The 23,790-nt window shown below is 43.9% G+C and overlaps 1 protein-coding gene and 1 pseudogene across 1 annotated transcript in view; one reads left to right on the forward strand and one right to left on the reverse strand.

Moving 5' to 3' along the window:
• Window positions 1-23,790, reverse strand: part of PRRG3 (proline rich and Gla domain 3) — a 189,262-nt gene that overhangs the window by 110,138 nt on the left and 55,334 nt on the right. The gene's annotated exons all lie outside the window — the stretch shown is intronic.
• LOC147718897 (TSC22 domain family protein 1-like) overlaps window positions 1-23,790 on the forward strand; it is an 84,299-nt pseudogene that overhangs the window by 44,832 nt on the left and 15,677 nt on the right.

Consider the following 23,790-nt stretch of genomic DNA (forward strand, 5'->3'; position numbering starts at 1 on the left):
ATATAAAAGGGAGATTTTACTATCAAAGAGTTTATTTTGACAGGTCATAGTGCATGTTTTACCCTGTTACAGTCAGAAACCATGCGCACACTCCCACTGTTCTGGAAATAACAATTCACTAATGACATTCAGCTTCCAGGCCCTAGGCAACATTTTTATCATATACTTGGGACTTACAGTAAATCCATTAGGAGTATGCTCATTCAACTATGTTAAAAGGGAGAGCACTGGAACTTAACTACTGGTTAGCAGGGGTAAAGTGCAGAGTTCTACAGTCATGAAAATTATATCAAGCAAAAGGCAAAGATTCTGGGATGAGCATTCAGAAACCTCCAATGTTCTACATGTTTTATTATAAGCAGACCAGACCTAAAACATTGGACATAATGCTCTCCAGTGCACCTATCAGGCCTTTAGCTTGTTACCATCATGACAAGGACCTTTGATTTTAAGTGGAAGCTTCGACAAGGCAACCATCAGGCACACTCAAAAAATTAGGAAACTATACAAAATTACAGTTGGCTTAGTAAAATAGTATCTCTTTTAAGAGGACCATATAAGTCATCAGTGATATCATCAATGAGGTCATTGAACAATTTATGAGTGATGTAATATTTGAAGTCATAAGTAATGCATGGCCGGTTAGCTCGCAAAACCCTCCCCTTCTCCAATCAGCTTCTGACTCCTATTTTTCCCCGCCCCTGGCCACGACTCCAACTGCCCAACACTTTCCTCCCCTCAGCCAGGGCTTCAACTGTCCATGCTGATATCGCAGGAACTGTACTCTGGCTAGTACTTGAACATTCTGCACAAGAGCACCCACTTACCTCGGTCATTGAGTCATTTGAAGAATGCCCTCAGAAATGCGATCCCTAATCAGTAGACAAACCAAATCCCTGGGGGAGATTGTCTCGATCAAATTACACTAAAATACTAGTTTATGTAACAGAATTACCTCTGCTGGGGCAGTTACCCCTCTGCCAGTGCTAGAATTGTCTTCATAGATTCTACAGCTGTGCTGGTGAAACAGACAGGCAGTAACAAATGAGAGAATGCTGAGGCTTTGGGGGTTTTCATGGTAGGTTGCATGACAAACTTCATTGTTTTCACGCTAGACAGACACATTTAATGTGTTCATGGTAACATTGCAGTAGCTTAGTCTGTTTCAGAAGTTGCAGGGCCTAGCATAAAGAGCAGAGCTGGCGTGGAGAGGGGTACAGGAGGGCTTTTGGGCAGTCTGATCAGGAATTTATTGGGATTAGGGCAGTGACGTGGGTAAAGTAAGAGTTAGGGGCACAAAATAAGATATGGAGTGCATTATAACGGATTTGATTGATAAAGGGCATGCCACCAGTCGTGATAGCAGGAATGTTGGCTGGTGTGACCTTTTACAGCAAGTGGTCTGGGGGTTTATATGCCAAAAGCAGAGGAATAGATTGCAGATTTTTAGGGTTGTGGGTTGGGTTAAGACAATGGTTACTTCACAGATTTTAGAGATGGTGTTAAGTCTAGTGTCCGATGATTGTTTTTGGGAAGATACCTTCATTGTGGCTTTCAGGTTTTCTGAACTCCTAACTGGCAGGCATTTTGAAAGGTTGTGGTTAGGGGCATTGAGCTAAAGGGCTAATACATTAGTGAATCATTTTAAACAGTCTTTACAGACTAGGTCAGGATATAATGAAATAAGTCCTGAAAAGGTGTCCAATGGCCTATCATATCACAATAAGCTACTATTCACTAATTTCCAACTGCTAAAGCTTTTTTGGAATGTCTGACGAGGCTGTCGATATGAGATTAACTCCTTTAGGGTAGGAGCAGCAACTGAAGCGAGTAAGGTGGGTTTCTCAGAGAGGTAAATGAGTAGAGAACACAGTTTTTAATCTGATGCCATTACACATAATTACACATTTGCCACATAATCTACTGCTGCATAAATTGCAGTGTTTGACAAAAAAATGTTGCCTTTAGCTCTATTTGTTTTTTAGAGTTACTAAAAGCGCAGCAACACCTGTTGACGCGCAGAGGAATGCCCTTCCCAAAGCTTGACTAGTAACCTTTCTGTTGGCTTATTACTATATTTGACTATTAAACTGAAACAAATGAGGTGTAATCAATGATTAAACAGTGTTAACAAGTATAACAAGCATTTGCAATGCAATAGGTCTCGCATTTGGGAGAGTTTGAGCTATTGGCATTGTAAATAACAATGCCTTTTATTTGTGTTTACAAAACCTGCAAGCAGTGCATGAACACACACTTTGTACTTATAGTCCTTGCTTAGAAGAAGCAAGGCAGTAAAAGAGATGCAGTTACTGCCAGCCTTGCAACTCATAAGTAACCACTATAAGTACAAAAGTACAGGTTTACGCAGCACTTGCAGATTTTCCAAACACATAAATAAAAGGCACTGTCATTTACAATGCCAATAGCTCAAACTCTCGCAAAAGCGAGATCTATTGTTTTGCAAATGCTTGTTTAAAATGGTACTTTTCAGAGCAGCTGATACTGGTTTAAAAATAGGAAAATTTAAAGTTGCACGTCTTTATGTTGCTATAGCATTTGAGTCTGTTATAGCAGTCTATTCTTATTAATACAAAGTAAGAATATGTTATGAAAGGAAAAATCCCTCAAACGCTAAATTGAAATTAGGTGTGTGACTTTTCTAATGCAGATGTAAATGAAAATGCAAAGCTTACTTCTGAACCAACGGAAAGTATTGTTTGCTCTTGGTTTATAATGAATAGTTATAAAATGCAATGGAATGTACTGCGTTGCATTACTTTGTACCATGGGGGTGTTCCTTGGGTGTTGTATAGTGATTGATATACATCCGCACATGGATTTTGAGGCAAATCCATATCTACAAAAACTTGTAGATATTGATTTCAAACAAAGTCCTGCACCTCTTCCGTGCTGGCAAAACAAAGAGAATTATTTTCCTTTCTTTTTTTCCCTCTTTACCACATGTAATATATTGTACAGCAAACGTACATACACGATATATCTGTAAAGGATAGTTTAATTGCAGAAAGGGACTCTTTCATGCACAAAAACTATCCTAACCAGAAAGTTCACAGATTTTGTGTAGAATGGAAGTGTTTTTACATTAGTTGAAATGTGCATGAAATGAAATTAAATGAAAGGAGGAATTATAAAGCGCATGGCTGCCCGTGAGCGTCCCAGTGCATGTAGTGTGTTATGCTGTTACATTAGTTTTTATATATAAAACAATGATGTAAGACTGAAGACAGTGTGCTAGACCTGGCATCATTGGTGTGGTTTCCCCTGAATTTTTGCCTTCTGTTTTGCTGACTTCATTTTTGTTGGCTATAGGACTCTGGGCACTTTATCACTGCTAACCAGTGCTAAAGTGCGTGTGCCCTTTCCCTAAATCATGGTAACATTGGCTTATCCACAATGGTCACATTTTATTTACTTATAGATCCGTAGTAAAATGCACAACAGGTGCCCTGGGCCTACAAATTAAATGCTACTAGTTTGTCTGCAGCACTGATTGTGCCACTTACTTTAGTAGTCCTCTAAACATCTCAGGCCTGCCATAGCAAAACCTATGTGTGCAGCTTTAAACTGCCATTTCAACCTCCTAGGTTAACCCTTTTGCCAAGCCTTAACCTTCCTAATACATGTAAGTCACCCCTAAGATAGACCCAAGGACAGAGTCCAGTGGATTTAAAAAGATAGACTTACTTTTAAGTTTGACATGTCCTGGTAGACCTATTGTCTCCGGGATAGGATCACTACTGGAACCACTGTCCCAATTTTGTGACGTCTTTCTACAACCAGTGGTGAAGAAAATCCTTTCCTATCTACAGGACACTAGGGACGTCCTCCGCTTGATCAACGTTGGTTGATGGCAGAGAAGATGTCGATATCCTCCTAACATTGGACGTGGAAGCCTTGTATATGAACATCCCCCAACAGGCTACTTTAGAGGCAGTTGAGTCAACTTTGAGGTCTGAAGCATGGTCATCTCCTACCCCGATCTCTTTTATCATGGCATTGGCTAACATAGCCCTCACGGAGAACTTCAAATACGAGTCACAACTATACCATCAGATCCGTGGAACATCTATGGGATCGACTTTCGCACCGAGCCTGGCATGCATATACATGGCCACTTTTGAAAAATACTTCATCTATTCTCCTGACCATAACCCCTTCCTAGAAAACCTGACCTTATGGCGTCGCTATATCGACAATATGCTGATTTTCTGGAAAGGTGACCGGGGCGAGTTGATATGCCTTTTGTACATGGATTAACCTCCAGGATCCATTCTTAAAATTCACAGGGACTATGACTGAACACTCACTACCCTTCCTGGACTTGACAATCCTGTTAGGACCCACAGAAATTACAACAAATCTCTACAAAAATGAGACCAACAGGAACAGCCTCCTCCTCTACAACAGCCACCACACAAGGGCTTTGAGGAACAATTTGCCGTTTGGCCAATTTCTGAGGGTCCGCAGAAATTGCAGTACAGTGACAGACTACAAACGGGAGGCGAACACCCTACAATATAAACTCCGGGATAGGGGGTACCCCACCAGATTACTAAAACAATCGGTGAAGAGAGCACTCAACAATAACAGAGAATCTCTCCTAGAGACACATACGAAGGAGACGGAGGATATCATTACATGTGTAACTTCTTACACTAAGAACTCTACGTTCATTAAAAAAACTGTGAACTCTCATTGGGGATCCTTAACTCAGCTGGTTTGGACATCCCCCGGCCTCGTTTTGCCTTCAAAAGAACAACCAATCTTAAATATACCTTGATTCACACCCGCCCCAAGAAAACGAGTACCCGTCCCTTGAACACCCTATGGGAACTACCCCCAGTTGTGGGACATTTCCGGTGTGGCAATTGTGTTGTCTGTCCCCAGTCCAAACAAGAAAAATCTGTCCCACTAACTGATACCTTCACATGGCATCTCAACAAGCATACGAACTGCAACAGCAGTAAATGTATTTACATGCTTATCTGCCCCTGCGGGCTCAAGTACATTGGGATGACGATGCGTACTGTCAAGGTACGCATTATGGAACATAATAGCAACATCCGCTGCACCAAGACACATACACGCTTGTATGGACATTGCAAACAACAAGGCCACACTGCAGAAAGCATACAATGGATCGTGTTGGAATGTCACCCCTCCATTAGTCAACAGGCCTTATACAGAATCGAACAAAGATGGGTACATCGCCTAAAACTAGACACTCAGGGACTTAATGACTATCCCGTGGAATATGCTGGCCAGATAGTTCATCCTCCTGGGGTCATCTCGAAGTTCAATGGAGAGCACAATCACCACTCGAACCCGACCTCCCTATTAGGTCATCCTGAGGGGGCAATCCTTGATAATAATATTACTCCATTACAAGATGGCGCTGATATGGGATACTCCCAGTGTATAGTCACCCTCGTTGTGCTGCCGGTCTTTAAACATTGGGCCATTGATTGGTTGTGGGTAGTCGTGAATATGACCGCGGGCATCCTTGTCCCCTACCCATTCCCGGGGTTATCAAGCACCGATTATGAACGTATATGACATAGTGGCCAGCGCTATCCATGACTCCCGGTTCAATGAGGATTAGTCTGGATCAACTATTTCAACACAACATGATAGTCCTTCGATCCATACATACGGCAATGATTCCTAAAAAACTCCTTATTCAATCTTGTCCTCATTTTTCACTCCATTTAAACATGGTGCGCCATTACGGCGCCCCGTCATGGAGTTGCTCCCTCCCACATGCATCTCCTGACTGGGTTTGGCCACGTCGCTTAGCAACGAAGCCTCAGACACGCCCACAAATAATGGCCTCGCCGGGCCGTATTTAACAGCGGCAGTAAGCACTGTACTGTGCCAGCTGTTCTACGTGCCGAGACACGTCGTATTGTGGGGGTAGGTGTTTAGAAGCCATGACCAAACGCTGAACAGGTAAGGTGTTTCACTGTGTCATGGGACTAACTATCACAACATACTCGGACCCTCCAGCGAGGCCGTCTGGGTTTTGATCCCGCCATGCAGGGGTGCCGGGAGACTGCCCTCCACCGGGTGAGTGGGGCAGTTCGGACCCGTGTGGAGCCTTTAGGTTATCAGCCACCACGGGGCCCCACGGGGATCATCGTGATCCTATTTGCTACCCTGTCAATGACTGTGGAGTTACCACCACAAGGGGGATGGAGTGCAATACATTCCAGGGGCACTCTGTGACCAGGTTGAGGCCCGATTGACACCCGCGGCGTCTGCTCTTGCGCTGCTGCCTGACTCGAGTGGTATGTCTCACGGGCGCCGACAGGTGGTGGGATGAGACCACAGATGGGCAGCTGGTCTGTTCCTTACAGCCCCGGGTTGTCACCTTGCCCACGATCCTTTTCCTCCATTTACAGGTATATTACCTGAAGCAAAGGTCCCACAAGAACAGTCTGTGGAGACTAATATTAGGGACTGAGGGTAAGATTTCTCTCTTCTACACCCTCTTTTCCCTTTTTTCTGTTCTTTGGGCACACACAGCTCCTCACTTGTTGCACTACCAACCAAACCTGACTGACGAATTTGTAGCAGGTCTTTGGTCGAGCACATAATATAGACACAATTCGTTTCTATACATGCATGAATAGATGTTTGGCAATTTGTGTGTGTGTGTCTCTCTCTCTCTCAGTTTTTTCACACAACCAATTTGAGGCGATATCCCACGCTCAGACTCGGGTCGCTATATACAACATTGACCCGCATTGAACAAAATGTATGTGTCTTAAGGAAAACAAATTTTGACTGGGTTATTTTCCTTTCAGGTCTGATTTCCACGCAGGACTCCTTCCTGCCATGGTGACTGATCCCTCAGGTTGTATATTGCACAATTCTCAGCCCACACCGGGCCCCCTATGAGTTTATGAGCACTGTTAGGTCTGAAGAATTGCCTATAGGGCATGAAACATGTTGACCAGAATATAGGTGAGGGTTGAACGAGGCCAATCTACATTGTTGTTGAGCCCTGGTACCCCTCCCTTCACTCAATTTTTAATAAGGCAGTTAGCTACACTAATAAAGTTTTCTTAGTAGACTAACTTACCTTTTTTAAATACACCTTTGCACGCTCACTACTTCACCACTTAGGCCCCTCACACGCACCCAACTAACGGCCAGGAACAAAAGAACTCCACAAAAGTGTAGCATTCTGTGCTACCCGTCAGGCATTGCAGCGCCGGCTTGACGTTGGAGCAGGAAGCCGATGAGACGAGACAACCATCTGGCGAGATGACAGCTGTCGTCAAGCTAATTAGTCGTGTGAGGCATCCTAAGTTCCGATAAGGGACTGTTTCCCTTACAAATTTCCACACATTCTCTTAGAGAGAGAGAGACCCCTCCTGCCATACGAACATCACTTCTTGGGGAACTTTGTACAATAATTGTTTATATGTCCTGGTAGTGAAAAACGATTTAATTAGTTTTTTACTACTGTACGACCTATGTCTCTCATAGGTTACAATTGGGATTACATTGTACAAGTGTAATTGCTAATTGGGAAAAATAGATATTTCGAGTTTGGCATCTCTAGGCTTACAATTTATAATCACAACTTATGGTAAAGTTGGATTTTAAGTTGCAAGTCTGAAACTGCTACTTTTAGAAGGTTAGTAGTTTCTTACTTTAGTTATTCTGCGCCTCTGCCTGTCTCTGATTGTATGTATGGGATAGGTGACAGCAGGGCTTTGCGCATTTCCTCTAGACAGCCACACACAAAGAGCTTAGGTATGCCTGATGGGCCATTCAAATCTTGATAGGCCATCACCAGGCTTTTAGGTCATCCTGTGTAGGATGGAAGGGAGGAACGGACACTTGCACCTGAATAGGGATGTGCTTGTCCCCACACAGAGTTGCATACCCCCCTGTATTGAGTTATATGCTCCTACAAGGCTCTTGTGGGAGTGTATCATTTTTGTGATGTTGTGGCCAGCTAATCAGATTGTTTGGTCCTGGGGGAGTGAGATAGCATATGGAAAAAGCCCTCTCACACAATCAAACTGTTCAATATGTATTTTTAATTTTTAATTTGTGGTCCTGTGGGACTCCCCCATGAGACAAACTGTCAATTTAGCTCTATTCTTAAAACTTATATTTGGTAAAAACTGCTTAACGGATTTGTGCCAAATCACCAAAAAACACTTTCTAGGTAGATATCAAAACTGCCAGATTTGGTGTTATTCTGTTAAGATGTTTTGCTGTAACGTTGTCTACACTTCCGCTACGCTAAAGTTATTAGCAAAACAAAAAAAAACAATTTCCTATGGTTACAAATTTCTAACTACACCTACACAGTGACTTGTACCCTCACATATTATATCACCATGACATATTCAGTGACTGCTCTGATAAAATCCCTTATGACATTTGAAATTACATCTTTGATAACACTGGGCATGATAAGGGTGTGAGTTATTTTAGGGTACAAATTCTAGTTACTTTAAATAACTATAACTCGTGAATTTCAGTTGTCACCAATAGTTAGACCTAGTTTCCATAGGAAAATCATTTTTCACTTGCCTATAACTTTAGAGTCACTTGAAGAATCTTAGTGAAATGATTCTAGTTGTGCATGGTAAGTTTCGGGGTGATCACTCATGACATGGTCAGTGACATCACTGTTGACATCCCTGAAATGCTTTAGATTTAAAAAAAAACACATTATACACATGTATTATTTCACTATAATAGCCAGCTAGTGCGAACCCAATGGGTTGTACTTCTAATGATGAAACTTCAACCTGTTAAGGTTATGTCTATGACTGATAATTAGAAATCACACAATTCCAAACACTGCTATCATATGCAAGAGTGGGAAAGGGCAGGCACGCTTCCAATGCAGGTCCTAAGGGTGACCTACATTTAATATCAGTAGCAGGAACTTATGATTAACACATCTAATTTTAATTTGATGGACGTGGCAGAGAGTTATTTTAGTTGATACTTATTGGAGTTCACTTATCTGGTGACAATTTCAAACTTAATAGAGCTTCATTCTGTTAATCTTCAAAACAAAAGGGTAGTAAATCGGGAAGAAGGTGAAGAAAAAAAAAAGTGTAAAAAAACTACTGATGTTGGTGCGAAGGATAACGAAGTTAGGAAAAATACTGAACAGAGAAGAGCCCGCTAACAATGTAGTTGCAAAAAAGCCTTAATGTGAAAATCCCTTCTAAGAAAGTAGCCTGCATTTACATCATGTAAACACCAATGCTCTATGTTTTTTTTGTGGGGGGGATGAGGTGGGGTGGGGATGGGGGGGTGAATTGTGCACTCTTAACAGGGACTTTACTTTGCCAGTTTGGAGATGGAAAATCCACCCCATATACAATCTTGTAGATTTCACCCAAATGCATCCTAATAAAAATAACTCACTACATGAAAATATGAATGGCATTACTGGCAGAAGACCATGGGTCTCATTAACCTTGTAAGGAACTATGCTTCTTTGAATTCTAGAAGGTAATAAGGGAAATCCGCAACCGAGTAGTAATCTGGTGGTTTACAATTTTAGTTCATGTATCCAGTGATATAGAAGACAAATTAAAATGTAACATATTTTGCCAGCGGCTACATTATCAGAATGTAGCCCCTCTGCACTGAAATTACAGGAGGGGCAACACACGTAACAATGAGCGAAAAGCTTTTAACTTAGTAATTAATAGCTTTATAACTTTGATATACCAGTTTAAAGATTAGAAGGGAATGGTGAACCCTTTCCTCTTAGCAAGCATCAGTAGTGAGTAATAAGAAAGAATACAAGAACCATTATGTGATACAGGGAATACATGAGGTGCCGTATATAAAGACCCACACAGATTTAAGACCTGGGTCCCCCAGGCAAATCTTTCAGGTTAGAAATAGTTTAGGACCCTGTAAGCAACACAGGCCTGTTTGCTGCATAGAAGATGATGTGATGAAAACTAACTTTAACAGAAATAAAAAGACCACATCACACATTAAAGGTCAGGAAACATCTTGCGGTTAGTTCATGCTGACCTGCCTCATGAAAATAGGTCACATTTCTCTTCAGTTTCAGGAAACTTGACAGAACATGTAGTGGTGAGTTCAGATGAGCCATCGTACTAAATAAGTCACAAATAGGTCATACAGATACGGGCCAGCTCAGGCTTATAATAGTATGTATACATTTGATGCCTTTGGTTGTCGTTTATGGAGTCGTTATACTTGGTTTCATATAGTCCCACTTTTGTCATTTGTTGATTCCTTTTTGACCGTAGAGTACATTTACAACTGGACACGCATTTCTACAGAGTTAAGTCTGTTGTTGGCTATTGGTGTATGTGAGTCTTTGCAAGTGACATGCACTGCATCCTTTTTACACGTTGGTAGTCATTGCTTTTTTACCCTTTTTTCGCTTTTGCTCTCTCTTTCTGGCACTCTCTTTTACATTTACACTTTCGGTGATTGACAGGGTGACATCACATTACATATTTTTTTGCGTGATTTGAACACTATGTTTGCAACACTGGTATAGTTGCATGCATTTTTGACTTGTGTAGTGTCATACATAGAAGTGTGGTTTTGGGCCTAATCACGCTTTGAAATTTCGTTTTGAAAACAGTTGGATTGTCGAAATTGTTTGGAACTGATGTTTTTTATATTTACACTTTGAATATCAGAAACATTTGCAACACTTGTATATTTTTACAGCATTCCCCTGATGAAGGCGCTCCGCATCGAAATGCATTGGGATCTGTGAACCTTGAAACGTTGCCTTGAAGCTTTGAGAAATGAATACTCTACAAAGAAAATAAATCAAGCTACAGTGCTTGGAACTGTTAAAATGGATGCAGCATTTTCATTGTGTAGTGCTCGAGTTTTACATTCCATATGCAATATTGTGTTGTTTTCTACTGATACGTTCCGCAAACAGTTTTTGATCTCAAGAGTAGCACACTGTATTTGGTTGTTATATGTATTCATGGAATACCTGTCATAGATATACTGGCAGGTATACAAATGATTAATTTTTAAAAATTGCACACCTTATAGGGTTGGTGAAAAGTGCGTCCTACGGTTCAGAGAGTTGCTGTTTGAAATAATTGGTTGAATAGTGTTTCCTGGTAGAGGCTAATTAGGCTTTCTGTGGGCTGCACCTTTGTATACTTTATGGAATACCATTAAAATGAACGTTGACTGTTTAAAATTGTTAAAATTAGAAAAAGGAGTGCAGGTTACACACCCATGATTTTGGTGAAAGAAACAACATGTAAAAAGGTCAGATAAGCTTGCCAATCAGTGTTGAACAGGATATAATCACGCATTGCACAGTTAGATAAATATATCGTTGTTCTGCTTAAATTTCGAGAAGCGAAACCAATGTAGTGGGCTCCACGCTCATCATGTGAGACTAGGCCCACCTACATGTGCTTCTGTTTACAAGAAATGGCTACATCTACTGATGCTATCTTGTATGCCCTGTGTGAACATTGCTTACATAAGTGATGGAACCTTTTCCTTTGTGGTTTAGGGGAATAAATAGCTCTGCTTTTGAGCTAAAATGTTTGACATCAAGTTGCATCTCCACGGAGGTGAACAGATTTCTCCTGTAGTGACTGACCTTCTCTGCAGCCTTGTAATAAGCTCCTTTCGCTTTGTCAACTCGTTTTCTTGGTGTTTGTTCAACAGATTTTCCCTCTAAAAGATGTTACAGGCTTTAAACAGGCAAAAGGTGCAGCTGACAATTTTATACTGAGGGATGAGGTTTTAACCATTAGATGCAGTCTTTTAAATGCTTTGCTCATTTTCCTTACATTCACGTCTGTTGTCATAGCTAAGGCACAGGGGAAGGAGTTTTACTGTAACAAACTTGCGACTACTTTCAATTTCAAACCTAATGGGGTTATATAGAGTTTGTCGGATTAGGGACATCTGCTAAACATTGGTAGGCATCTCTGGCTTCCATATTTAGGGTGAATGCCACTCTCTAAACAGAGAAGGGACATTCACAGGTGTTAAATTCCAAGTGGAGGAAGGGACATGCATGAATATTTGATGGATGTCTAGCATCTGGGACATTTGCAAAAATTGGTGGATGTCCCATTCTTCCTCTAAAGTGGTATTCACACTCAATTGGGAGGACTGGGCGTTTGCCTGTTTTTGGTGGATATTCTGAATTGGCTAACCTTAAATAACACCCAAAGATATCCAGGCTGTGATTCAAGAAGACAACAAGGGAAATCCAGTAGATCCTCCAGGAAATAGTGAGAGACAATGCCATGCATAAATAGAACTGAATATTCAAACAACTTTAATCCAGCTCCATTTGTAAAGGTGGGTCCCAGTAAAAGTTGCAGGACCCACCGAATTTCCACTAAAATACTAACCACAAGGGATTCAAAATGTGCTGGATACTTTTCATCAAACTACATCTTTTCAGCCAAGATTAAGAGGTAAAAAATGAATAGCCTAGGGTATGCCGATGTTACAATTATTCTAGAATGAAACCTCATGGGTCACAGCAAGCAATGAAACTACACAAATACAATACCAACATAACTAAAAACATATGAAAAACAACCATAAAATTATGAAAAACTAAAATCATGATTATGAGTGATAAATGGGCAAAATTAAACTGGTTTATTAATGGTAAGAAAAATACCTGTTATACTGAATCCAAGTATCTTGCATCACCCTCTCCTCAACCTTAAAATGGTATATACAGTTAGCAGCTGTTACATTGAGGCTGTCTTGTAAAGCAGTAAGCCTATCAAAACGCTGGGCCCTATTCATGAAAAAATAACAAATCTGCACCCACAGATTTACTCCAACGTGTAGGAGGAGATGTACTTTTTTTTGGGAATTCACCAACTCCTCAAGGAAACCACTTGGAAATATGTACCTCGTATAGGTTTCTCTGGGGGTTCTATAAAAAAATCACGCGATTTCAAATTTGAGCATATTCCTCTGTATAAAGCTCTCTGAAGCAGAGGATTTTGAAAAAAAATAAAAGGAATGGAATCCCTTGTTCAAAAGGGTTTATATCTGTCGTCTTTGTGGGGAAAATATTTTCTCTCTCTACACCAAATCTGGAGGCGATCTGTTCACTGTGGAAGGGGAGTTGCACTAGCCCTGTGTGGGAGTAAAACTTTGACCAATTGCAGGGTTTGAAATGGTCATATTGTGACATGCAAATGTTTACAAACATCTACATTTGTAAAGTTTCAGTGCAAGCTACACCATGAAACCCCCACTTTTCACCCTTTGAATGGGATTTACAGCTGCAGAGATCTTCATATTCGTATCAGAGATCTAAAGCATTGTAAAAGGGTTAACGCGTGCAAGGAATCCCTTTGAAAACCCTGATGGGCATAAAGAAAGGTACATTTGGTAATCAACTTAAGTTTAGAATCAAAGTTACCTTTGTGAATAGGGCCCCCAATTAAACCTATCCGGCCTGGACATTAGTTTACGGCTCTGCTAGCGAACATTGAATTTTCTATAGGGTGCCATGGCAACAGTAAGGTCCTTGAACTCTCACTAGGACTCATTAATGTGTAGAGTTTTGCTGATTGTTTTGTAACCATACATTAGAGAACTCCATAAGACCAGGTATGGCTTGAATATGGCCTCATAAGGATTTCTACATGTTAATAGGACTCTTCATCCATTTGAAGGACATATCTAACTCAGAAAAGTAGCAATGTAAACTGATATGGTAAGTTTTACAATCCTTACAGCAGTAATTGTATACTTCCCAGAACAATTGTATACAATTGAAAAGCTGTATAAGCAGATGTATACTTTTCACTGACCACTTTTTTTTTGAAAACACATTTTATTGATAGAGCACATAGAAAGTCGCAGACCCCTGTACCCCAGAGGTATCTGCAGGACACCAGTATACATGTACAACAATGTAATCCATCATTACTTTTATAGTCAATGCATTGGGATCAATGTTTATAACTCATCCTCCCCCTTCCCTACTCCTGTCCCCCCCCCCAACTATCCCAAACTCCATCCCACCCGGATACTTCCCCCCCTGCATGGTTCCCAACATGTCCGGTTATACACACACACACAGCCCACACCAGAGCGGACTCCAGCCTCCAGATCAGGGTCAGGTTCCACTGGTGGCTCCAGCCAAATACCCCTGTAATCGGCCCATCTCTTCCAAATCTTGAAGTGCTTGCTGAGGCAGCCCCGAGCCAGAAATGTGTGTTTCTCCAGCCCCATACAGAAATCTAGGCCCATTTTCCATGCTATGAGCGATAGGGCCTGCGGGTTCTTCCAGGCCCTCGCAATGTCTCTCTTGGCCACAGTGAGACCTAGTAAAAGCAAGTGTCTCTTATATATGTTGCCTCCCACCCCCTCGAGCACATGCAACAGCCCCAACGCGGCGTGCACGGGAGCACCCAACCTAGGGCCTCATCCAAACGATTCCAGACGCCATTCCAGAATCTACTCAATCGTTTGCAACTCCATACCGTTTGGAAGAAGGTGCCCTCATCTTGTCCACACCTAGTACAGTCCTGGGAACCAATTAGGCCCGCCCTCCAAAGCCTCTGTCTGGTATAGTACACCCTGTGAAGGTATTTGAATTGTATCAGTCGAAGACAGACCGATGTGGCCGCTCCTCTAGGAGCCCCCCCCCCCAACGCCTCCCCCTCCTCCAGTGGCCCTGTCTCAGCCTCCTAGGTTTCCTTAAGCGTCTGCAAGGCTGAGGAGCAGTGTATGATCAGGGACTGGTAAATGCGTGAGATTTTCTTTGTGTCTATATTCTCCATAAATACTCGGGCCTCCAGTGGGCTAAACTCAGGAAGGGACGTCAAGCCCTCCAGATCTGGGGCCAGGGCAAGGCGCAACTGTAGATACCGGAAGAACTGCTTGCGGGGCATGTGAAACTCTGTGCTTAGCTCCTGAAATGACTTAAGCGTTGTTCCCGACATAACATCCCCCAACCGGGAGATACCGATGGCGTCCCAGCCTGAAAATCCCGAGAGGGCCGCCGGGCCTGGTAGGCGGCCATTGCCCCACAGGGGGGTTTCTTCAGTCAGGGTCCGCCACCACCCCATCCGCCGCAATGCCCATCTCCAGACATCAAAGACCACTTGTGTCGCTGGCAGCAGCGCCCTGCGCCCCCTCGTGTCATACAGCCATATGTGGAGCGTATGAGGTTCCATCAGCAGCCTCTCTAATGCATAGGCCGGGTCGCCTCTCTCCCCATACCACCAATCATTTAACACTAACAAATATGACGCCTGGTAGTAGGAAAGGACATCAGAGGTCACCAACCCCCCACAATATGTTGAGCGAATACACTTGTGCAATGCCACCCTAATCGAGCCACCCACCCAGAGGAATTGCCCCAGGGCAGAGTCCACCTGCTTGAACCAAGAGGGCTGGATTGGATACTGATGATTTTGTAGCTGATACAGCAGTCTGGGTAGGGCCACCATTTTAAAAATAGCCGATCTACCATAGATGGTCAGCGGCATCCGGGACCATACTTAAATATCAGCTTGGGTCCGTTCCCAGACCGGTGCAACATTGCGCTCCCACGCGACTGCCGGTATCTCCGTCAGAAACACCCCCAGGTATTTAAGGCCCCATGTTGCTTTCTGCAATTCCGACGTCCAGTCTCCTAGCATCGGACCACTCCCCAGCACCCAGAGCGTAGAATTGCGTGAATTAATGTAGAGGCCCGATGTTTCGCCGAAGATTTGCAACATACGCAGCAGGCGAGGCCCCGATCTGTTAAGATCTGTTAAAAAGAACAGGACGTCATCCGCGTACAACGCGATGCGGTCTGACACATCCCGCGACCACTCGAGTCCCTGCAACTGCGCATCGATCCAGACCCAGGCTGCCAGGGGCTCCATGGCCAGGGCAAATAAGTAGAGAGAGAGGGGGGGCAGCCCTGTCTGGTGACCCTCTGAATGGCAAATTTCGATGACACCGCCCCGCAACTCTAACAGAAGCCGTTAGCCCGGTATACAGCAACCTCACATACGACACAAATACCGGCCCTAGATTCAGGCGTGGCAAGAGCGAGAACAGATACGTCCAACTGAGTGAATCGAATGCCCTGTCCATATCAGCTAGGAATAGCGCCGCCTGCGCTCCAGAGGACCGAATCGCCACAACCGCGACGTGGGCTCTCCTGATGTTGTACCGAGTTGCCCGCCGGGGCATGAACCCGGCCTGATCTGGGTGGACAAGTTCGGAAATATATGGTAGCAATCTATTGGCTAGCGCTTTGGCAAAGACCTTGGCCTCCATATTTAGTAAAGAAATTGGGCGGTATGATCCGTACTGCTAGGGGTCGACCTGGTTTGTGAAACACCACCACCTCTGCATGTCTCCAGTCTGGGGGCAGACTACCCTGCTCCCTAGCCTCCTCTACTACTGCTCTGTAATGGGCTCCCAGCTGCAGATGAAATTTCTTAAAGAATTCTCTAGGGAAGCCATTAGGGCCCGGACCCTTCCCAGTGCTCAGTTCCCCAAGAGCAACCCTCAACTCATCCTCTGTCAGAGACCTGTCTAGGCGTTCGCGGGTTTCATCTGTGATCGCTCTTGGCGGCAGGTCGTCTATAAATTTGACGACCAGGTCCGCGTCTATGCTTTCATGCGGAGAGTATAGGTCCGCATAGTATGCCGCAAAGCCCTCCGCAATCAACTTGGGGTCGGTCATCAAGGAGCCCGAGTCATCTAGAATCCTCGGGGAGTCTGAGCATGGAACCGTCCCTGACATAGTCTATGAAGCATCGTCCCTGATTTATCTCCCCACTGGTATACCCTGCTGCGGGTAGCCAGCCACATCTGCCGTGCCTCGTCCATTAACAATGAGGCATAGGACTGCTGCGCCAGCAGCAACTGCTTCACCCGTCGGTCCTCCTCATCCAGTCCACTACGTTGCTCCCATTCCCTGATGTCCAACTCGGCCTGAGTCAGGGCCTCCCTACGCTTCCTCTTAGCTGCCGCGCACCATGCAATGTCCACGACCCGTAGCGTGGGCTTCATAGCCTCCCAGAGTGTCCCCTTGGGCGCCACTGTCCCCACTATCTCCGCTATCCCAGGCCGCCTGTGCCTCACTTCTGCCGCAGCTGCCCGAGTCTCCGGGGCCCCACACCACTTCCTCTAGTCTCTATGTTGTTGCAAGCTCCTGCCGGGCGAGCCGTCCGCGGTCTCGTCTGCGGGGCCCGCGATCCTCCCCCCCCGCACACCTTGTTGCAGGAGACGTACCTTCCGTCACTCACCGCTTACTCCGCGGGGGCCCGCTGGTGTAAGAGAATCGGCCGCACAATCCTCCGCCAGTGTCCGCCAAGGCCAGGCCCCCCAGCCACTTCTCGGGTTCCGGGCGGGGTGCGTGAAAATCGAGGTCCCTGGCTGCGGCCGCCCATGTAGGCCTCTCCTCCGTCTGTCTTGCTCACCAAGGGTACGGCAGGGCTCCCAGCTTGCTGCCCTCTCCGTTTCGTGGAGTCACCCAGCGAAATCCAGCCCGGGGGCTCCCAGCAGGGCTGTCTCCCACCTTCGGTGCTGCTCTGGTGCTGTGCTGCCCCGGCACGCGAGCCGGGTCCCTCGGCTCCGCGCCTCTCTTCGGACCGTCAGCGAGGTCCGCACCCCCTGGCCGGGAGCCAGGGCTTCTCTGGGCTGCTCCGGGACAGTCGGGCCCCCTGCCACCGCTAGCCGGCCGATCGCCTTCCGGCCCGCCGCCGCCCCCCCGCTGCAGCCGTCGGGGTCGCCAAACTCGAGCTCCCCGACTGCTGCCGACCTTGTAGGCCGCACCTCTTCGGATCGATAATGCCCAGCCCCCGGGGCACACAGCCGGCCAAAAAGTCACAGGCGGCAGCTCGCTGGTCTCCGGTTCCGAATTCGACCCTCGGGGTCACTGTGTGTCGGGAAATACAGGATCAGTCTGCGGTTAGTTGGCTGGCGGGGACGGAGCTCAACTAGGCTGCATCCGCCATGCTTGCTGTCCAACTCACTGACCACTTTTAAAAAGCATCTACAGGAGAGTATAAAATAGTGCTCATATGGAGGAGGATCTAACTGTCCTCAGTGACAGAAAAGTTCAGAATTGTGTGCTTAATACCACAGATAAAATTACTGAATAATTAACCTCTGAACCTAGGTAGAATGTTATGTTTTAATTGCTTCCAATTATTGAATTCAGAAGCTCTTGATGAACAGTTGGGAATAGAGCCGAAGTAACAGGCTTTGAGACAATGGAAAGAAATGTCACTACTTTTGTACATGCCCATCTTTAATCTGACTGAGGAAAACTATTTAAACTATTGAGTTGCAGTATGTCTTTCCACATGTAATCCAGAAACCTATGGACATTTGTGTATCCCACTAATGTTTGAGTTTGGTGGCCTGAAACTGTTTGGAAGTGTATGTGAATGGCTTCCTTGGTCATAGGATGCTGGACTACAACTCTATAAATGGAGGACACCTATCCTTTAAATTTTTACTTTTGTCTTTAGAGAGTTACAAGATATTTAACTGAAAATGCATCTCCAAATAATCAGTGAGCGGCTTGCTTTCACTGAGCTACAGACTGCTCAATTTCACAAGGCTACAATTACATTACATGACTTTGACTGAAGCTTTATGGAAACATGCTTACAGTTGGGCTGCTACAAGTCTCCTGACACCCCAAATATAACCTTAATGTTATTTTGATCCTCTCTTCTCTAAATCAATAATTGCCTCTTTGAAAATCTGCCACCAGTTAAATCCGCCTCTCTCTGGAACCTTAAGGATATCTTCCAACTTAATGCTTGATCTATATGCTCAGACCATCTGATATCCAGTCTTTGTGAGGACCAAACTGATCACCTAGATTCAACTTTTAACAAATTAAATTCTTGCCATGGTCAGTAGCAGGTACACTCTCTTGGAGAAGGTAAGTTGATAATGCCCACTTTCATTTTATAGCATGTGTTTATGTGTCTCTATAAGAGATGGATCATGACCCATCTCTCTTGGAATAGTTAGATGTCCCCAAATTCACTGTTGTATTAATTTAAAAAAACTCTGAAGCCTTCTTATTTACTCTTAATGTTCATACATAGTCCTCTTACTTGTACAAGTTAAGGGAGCAACCATAATCTAAAGTTGCGAAAACAAGACAAATTGGGTTTGAAGAAAATATTCAAAAATACACACTTCAACTCAGGTAAGTATTTCCCATTCCCCTTAGTAATACGATTATCTTAATACCCAATTTGTTTTTTATTAACATCCCAATGTTAAACTTCACTTCCATTTATGTTTAGATTTAGCACATTTCTTAGACTAGATTAAATGGTAATAGCTCAATATTGTCAATATCTGTATACAATAACATTACTGATAAGCTTGAATGTTATTGGGTTGGGTTGGATTACCTCATAATAGCTCGGAGGCTCCACAATTTTCTGATGCCTCCATTTACCTTACTCACTTATACTCCTATACTCTATTGGCATTGGATGCCTGGGATGTTGGCTTAAGCACATTACAGTTCTTTTTAATAATTTCTTAGGTAAAAGCGCACATAGATGAGTTTGTTACAGTTTTGTACTTCTGAATAATGTTACTTATCTTGATCATCATTCTTCTTCTACAACACTAAGGCAATGCTCAACAGAATAAAAATGAAGGACCAATCATGCTGTGGATTCAGCAAAAAGATTGAGGATGCTGGCAGCATCCAATGCAGTGCCCAGTCTGAAGAGGTCAGGCAGAGCAAATTGAACTTTTAGGACATGCAGTCATTAAATCCTGGCATATGGTGCAGCTACCTCTTTGAAGAGGAAAGGCATTGGTTCAAAAAGAGGGAATATGGTAATAACAAACAGAAATTAAAGCAAAGGCAGGTCTAAAAACCATTTAAATTATTGATCCCACCTTTACACCACACCTTGTCCCAATTCCACCAAAGTCAGTAGAAATAAATGACTCTGAACCCTGATGTTGTCAAAGTTTGTACATGCATTTTTGGACCCATGACTGTACGTGCAGGAACCCTGACCATGCACTACTATTTGATATGCAAACACCTTCATGGACAGTTTTACTGAAAGTCGTGGAACCTGAAAAGACCAGGTAAAGCATGAATCTGGCTTCATATGAACCTCTTTATTGGCTGGTAAGGCTATTTATCAAGTGCTGTCTACAGGCAACGGTGATCTTTTGCACTGGAGATTGAGTGATGAGTGATTATTAGACTATGCTAGAATTATTTCTTATTACTTTCAAGTGTAAGGGGTCATTCCCGAGCTTTCTAGAACACCTGCATATAAGGGCTAGCTAGCCCCACTGTAATTTTTGGAAGCGAGATTAAGAGAAGGGGTCCTCGCAAGTGCAGGCTGTACTTATTAGACACAAAATAAAAAAAGTATAGACTATAAAAGAACAATTTGTGATGAGGACACGTGTAGAGAAGCTGTGATTGAACTGTCTGGATGCTGTGGGTTTCTCCTTTAGTTAAGTGCACAAATAAAATTGGACACATATGGGTCTGTGTGCCGAGATCAAATCTGACAATTTGTGATAGAATGACAACAGTTACCACTTAACAGGAATGCTTACAAATTGTCACCACCCTCAACCTAAAATCTGCATACTTTCAGACTGAGCTTACTGCAAACAGAAGCAAGTTTTTGCTTAGCCTTTATGACTTAAGTATTCCAAAGGCTCATACACATTATATTTGGTAATATTGAGTGGTGGTGGCATTTCAAGAGGACATTGATCTTTGCTGACATGTTGAGAAACAGAATCGGATGCTAGAAAAAGTGTTTTCTACTTTGTATTGTAAAGAGAGGACTTTGCAATTGGATAGGAGTACATTTTTGCCCACTGAAGTCAAGTATTTTGGACATAATTTCAGATTAGGGTATTTTTCCAAGTGATAATTTGCTTCAGGCCAGTGGACAAGTGCGTCACCCTAGTAACAAAGATCAATCAAGTTGATTTTCGGGTATGTGCAAGTTATAGTCTAGATTACTAAATCATTTTTCTGTGATTGCTGCAAAGCTGCCAACACTGTTCAAAGCAATCCAAAATGTGTTTTTGTTGCAATAAAAAGTGATGCTTTAAAGTCTCAAACAACGCAGGGGTGGGACCTGCCGGGTCCCTAGATGATACTATTTTTGGGCTCCTGCGAAGGCTCCCATCTACTCCACATAGCGAGAGGCCTCATGATTAACAAAGTAGGAGATACAAATGGCAGCACCGGCCAAGGCTGACCTGCAGCTCAGATCAGTGCCAAGATTTGACTGGGAGCAGTGCATCATGCTAGCTCTACCTTACGCTGGAGAGCAGCGATTGAAGCCAGTGGTGACAGACCCTCTGTAACATGGCCAGTGGTGTTGAGGCTAGAGCTGTGCTGGACTGAGTGGCCTGGTGAAAGCAGAAATGCAAGCTTACAGTAACTCACGGCCATCCGGGTCTGTGAAGATTAATGATCCACCTGGAGGAGGACACATTGGAAAGACCCAGCCAGAAAAGTAACAAACTCCCATCACCATACTTTTAAGTCACTGAGGCTGCTTTGGGAGGGGCAGCCTGGGTGCCGATACCTAACCTTGCTGCAGGCCCGAGGACGAAAATTAGTGATAGAACAATAGTGTGCAGCCACAAGCCAGCAAGAGACACAAGGGATCCTCCAGGAGTGACGACTAAGCAGAGTAGAGTTAGGACTTGTGTTCTATTAATGAAACACACATGGGAATGAGGAAAAGGAAGACTTTTTCAACCTGCACAAATTAGCACCCAAAAAAAAAAAATGGAGATAAGAACAACTGGGGAAGAAGAAATGACAAAAGGCAAACATCTACTGCTCGGTTCAATCTCCAATCTCAAAACGGAGTTACTGAACAAACTCTGGAATCTTGGGTTTAGTTAAAAAAAACAGATGAGGGGCTTAAATGAAAGATTTGTCAGTGTAGAGGAGGAATTGACAATTGGAAGACAGGATTATAGCTTTGGAAAACCAGATTGCTGTAAATACTCTTGGGATGCAAAAAATTTAATACTTCAAACAAACTTTACACAAACCTCTCGACATATGTTTACCGTTGATAAGTATAGAATGAGTAGGGGGGAATTATGAACCAAATTAAATACAGTCAGGAAGATACTGTGCATCTAGATCTTTAACTCTTGCTGAATCCATTATTCTATCACTGAAAGAAGCTCATGCATGTTCCTCGGGAGCAGTGGCGGCTGGTGACATTTGAAAGTGGTAGGGCGTAAATATTGTGTGGGAGTGCACTGTAGCGAGCGTGCCTGAATAACCTAAGGGGGCAAGAGTTTGCAAGAGTAAGCAAACTGGGACATCTTAAGGATCTTGGGGACCCTGGGCCAAACATATTTAGGGGGCACCCGGCCCCTGTTAGGAACAGCTTTGAGTATATGGCCAGGAAGTAATTAATCTAGCCTCTTCCCTTGAACTGCTCTGCTCTCTCAAGCAAATCTGATGAAGAGAACCTCCAATCTCTGCCGTAGGAAGTTGCTGCCTTTTTCATGTATTGTCTTACAGCGACATGGAAATTCATGCCTTTCCAGCAGAGCAGCCTAAACCCCCGATAAACTCCCTTTATCCTTTAAAAAATTTAAGCTTAAAGATGGGCATCAGGGCCACATGAGTACTGGCAGTGTTTTAAACCCATCAAGAGATGAGTTAGTCCAACAAGGCAAGCCAGACAGATGCAAAATAAAATTATTAAATGCAAGTGTATTCATTTTCATTATCAAAAACTGCCTCTTTTTGCATGATCACCTCATGGATGTCACTGACCTGCTCGGAATAAAATGCCACTTTCTATCCTCCATTGAATGTCCTGGGTTTGTGAAGGGGTCCCTCGCTTCTAGGGTGCCTAGGTTTAGCAAGGATGAAATGCTGAGCTCTCCCAATCTCAGTGTCCACACAGAATACATACGTAGGATGCTCCCGCCATTGTGATTTAAGGAGACATGCACCCAGGCTAACAGAGCTACCCTGATGTAAGCCAGTGTTTTCACAAAGTTACAGTGCACACACTTTATTTTAACATACGAAATACAACCACCTTGGCACACTCAAGGGTGGAAAACTCAAGCTCATGCTATGATATGCCCTTTATAACAATGAAAATACAACACGAGTCTGGCGAGTACAACTGTTGAATCTACCTTGCCACTCAGCCAGGGAATACAACATATTCTACTTTACACACACACAAACACAGTAAAGTCTGGGCAATTTGACACGTACCCTCTGCCTTTTGTCACCAGAGGCCAGTCGCGGCTTGCATTACGGGGGGGGGGGGTTGGAAATGGGGTTGTTGCGGCGGAGTGGATGGAGGGGGGGGGGCAGGAGGTGGGATAATTAAATATTAAAACTTACCTTAGTTAATGGCTTCCCACTTTTCTTTCCCGACAGGCTCCAGACTTCCGACTCCCGCCGTCGCTATGAATTCCGACCTCTGGGCTGAGCTTGTAATCAGAAGGCGGCAGGCAGCCTCCCTCCCCTCCACAGCAGGCAGCGCTGTGATTGGTTCTACTATCTGTTTCTGCCTTCTCGCACGGCGAGAAAGCAGTGGGGTGGCGCCCAAACGCCCCCATGGAGGATCCGCCACTGCTCAGGAGTGAAACATTTTAAAAGCGGTCTATGGGAGAAGAGTTTTATATCAGAAGGGAGCAACCCTTTTCTTGCTCTGCCTAATGGTACTGGATAAGCGTCCGCACAGGCTAGATTAGGCAAATACTCAAGCTGTAAGGGTATATATT

This window comes from Lissotriton vulgaris, chromosome 4_1 (assembly GCF_964263255.1).
Source record: "Lissotriton vulgaris chromosome 4_1, aLisVul1.2, whole genome shotgun sequence".
NCBI lineage: Eukaryota > Metazoa > Chordata > Amphibia > Caudata > Salamandridae > Lissotriton > Lissotriton vulgaris.